General features: G+C 40.1%; 4 non-coding genes across 4 annotated transcripts; all 4 read left to right on the top strand.

Moving 5' to 3' along the window:
• Nucleotides 1-364: 364 nt before the first annotated feature.
• LOC128008724 (5S ribosomal RNA) lies at nucleotides 365-483 on the top strand. Its single transcript, XR_008180454.1, has one exon. It is a non-coding gene; the product is annotated as a 5S ribosomal RNA (ribosomal RNA).
• A 644-nt stretch (nucleotides 484-1,127) lies between these two features.
• LOC128008725 (5S ribosomal RNA) lies at nucleotides 1,128-1,246 on the top strand. The gene has a single exon (XR_008180455.1). It is a non-coding gene; the product is annotated as a 5S ribosomal RNA (ribosomal RNA).
• Nucleotides 1,247-1,756: 510 nt separating this feature from the next.
• LOC127994416 (5S ribosomal RNA) lies at nucleotides 1,757-1,875 on the top strand. Its single transcript, XR_008167404.1, has one exon. It is a non-coding gene; the product is annotated as a 5S ribosomal RNA (ribosomal RNA).
• A 385-nt stretch (nucleotides 1,876-2,260) lies between these two features.
• Nucleotides 2,261-2,379, top strand: LOC128008087 (5S ribosomal RNA). Its single transcript, XR_008179826.1, has one exon. It is a non-coding gene; the product is annotated as a 5S ribosomal RNA (ribosomal RNA).
• The last annotated feature ends 121 nt before the right edge of the window (nucleotides 2,380-2,500 follow it).

Genomic DNA, 2,500 nt, shown 5'->3' on the forward strand with positions numbered 1-2,500 from the left:
ACATTTTTCACTTAGTATATAATAATTTTGCCAAAAAATAGAGTCAATGCCCGATCTCTGAATCTTAGCAGGTTTAGGTCTGGTTAGCACTTTGATGAGAGACTGCCTGGGAATACCAGGTGCTTTAATCTCTTTGGAAAATTTCACGAATAATATAATAATCTTTCTTTAAAAAAAAAAAAAAAAAAAGGGTCAATGCCCGATCTCTGAATCTTAGCAGGTTTAGGTATGGTTAGCACTTTGATGAGAGACTGCCTAGGAATACCAGGTGCTTTAAGCTTTTGGGTTTTCTTTCCTACTTATATAATGTACTGGCGATTAGATTGGCTGGTCTTTAAATAGCCCTCTCTTTGCTGCTGTCTTCGCTTACGGCCATACCAACCTGGCTATGCCCGATCTCGTCTGATCTCGGAAGCTAAGCAGGTTTGGGCCTGGTTAGTACTTGGATGGGAGACCGCCTGGGAATACCAGGTGCTGTAAGCTTTTTGGACATTTTTCACTTAGTATATAATAATTTTGCCAAAAAATAGAGTCAATGCCCGATCTCTGAATATTAACAGGTTTGGGCCTGGTTAGTACATGGATGGGAGACTGCCTGGGAATACCAGGTGCTGTAAGCTTTTCGGACATTTTTCACTTAGTATATAATAATTTTGCCAAAAAATAGAGTCAATGCCCGATCTCTGAATATTAACAGGTTTGGGCCTGGTTAGTACATGGATGGGAGACCGCCTGGGAATACCAGGTGCTGTAAGCTTTTTGGACATTTTTCACTTAGTATATAATAATTTTGCCAAAAAATAGAGTCAATGCCCGATCTCTGAATCTTAGCAGGTTTAGGTCTGGTTAGCACTTTGATGAGAGACTGCCTGGGAATACCAGGTGCTTTAATCTCTTTGGAAAATTTCACGAATAATATAATAATCTTTCTTTAAAAAAAAAAAAAAAAAAAGGGTCAATGCCCGATCTCTGAATCTTAGCAGGTTTAGGTATGGTTAGCACTTTGATGAGAGACTGCCTAGGAATACCAGGTGCTTTAAGCTTTTGGGTTTTCTTTCCTACTTATATAATGTACTGGCGATTAGATTGGCTGGTCTTTAAATAGCCCTCTCTTTGCTGCTGTCTTCGCTTACGGCCATACCAACCTGGCTATGCCCGATCTCGTCTGATCTCGGAAGCTAAGCAGGTTTGGGCCTGGTTAGTACTTGGATGGGAGACCGCCTGGGAATACCAGGTGCTGTAAGCTTTTTGGACATTTTTCACTTAGTATATAATAATTTTGCCAAAAAATAGAGTCAATGCCCGATCTCTGAATATTAACAGGTTTGGGCCTGGTTAGTACATGGATGGGAGACTGCCTGGGAATACCAGGTGCTGTAAGCTTTTTGGACATTTTTCACTTAGTATATAATAATTTTGCCAAAAAATAGAGTCAATGCCCGATCTCTGAATCTTAGCAGGTTTAGGTCTGGTTAGCACTTTGATGAGAGACTGCCTGGGAATACCAGGTGCTTTAATCTCTTTGGAAAATTTCACGAATTATATAATAATCTTTCATTTAAAAAAAAAAAAAAAAAAAAAGAGTCAATGCCCGATCTCTGAATCTTAGCAGGTTTAGGTATGGTTAGCACTTTGATGAGAGACTGCCTAGGAATACCAGGTGCTTTAAGCTTTTGGGTTTTCTTTCCTACTTATATAATGTACTGGCGATTAGATTGGCTGGTCTTTAAATAGCCCTCTCTTTGCAGCAGTCTTCGCTTACGGCCATACCAACCTGGCTATGCCCGATCTCATCTGATCTCGGAAGCTAAGCAGGTTTGGGCCTGGTTAGTACTTGGATGGGAGACCGCCTGGGAATACCAGGTACTGTAAGCTTTTTGGACATTTTTCACTTAGTATATAATAATTTTGCCAACAAATAGAGTCAATGCCCGATCTCTGAATCTTAGCAGGTTTAGGTCTGGTTAGCACTTTGATGAGAGACTGCCTGGGAATACCAGGTGCTTTAATCTCTTTGGAAAATTTCACGAATTATATAATAATCTTTCATTAAAAAAAAAAAAAAAAAAAAAAAAAAAAAAAAAAGAGTCAATGTTCGATCTCTGAATCTTAGCAGGTTTAGGTATGGTTAGCACTTTGATGAGAGACTGCCTAGGAATACCAGGTGCTTTAAGCTTTTGGGTTTTCTTTCCTACTTATATAATGTACTGGCGATTAGATTGGCTGGTCTTTAAATAGCCCTCTCTTTGCTGCTGTCTTCGCTTACGGCCATACCAACCTGGCTATGCCCGATCTCATCTGATCTCGGAAGCTAAGCAGGTTTGGGCCTGGTTAGTACTTGGATGGGAGACCGCCTGGGAATACCAGGTGCTGTAAGCTTTTTGGACATTTTTCACTTAGTATATAATAATTTTGCCAAAAAATAGAGTCAATGCCCGATCTCTGAATATTAGCAGGTTTGGGCCTGGTTAGTACATGGATGGGAGACTGCCTGGGAATA

Source organism: Carassius gibelio, chromosome B22, assembly GCF_023724105.1.
Source record: "Carassius gibelio isolate Cgi1373 ecotype wild population from Czech Republic chromosome B22, carGib1.2-hapl.c, whole genome shotgun sequence".
Classification (NCBI taxonomy): domain Eukaryota; kingdom Metazoa; phylum Chordata; class Actinopteri; order Cypriniformes; family Cyprinidae; genus Carassius; species Carassius gibelio.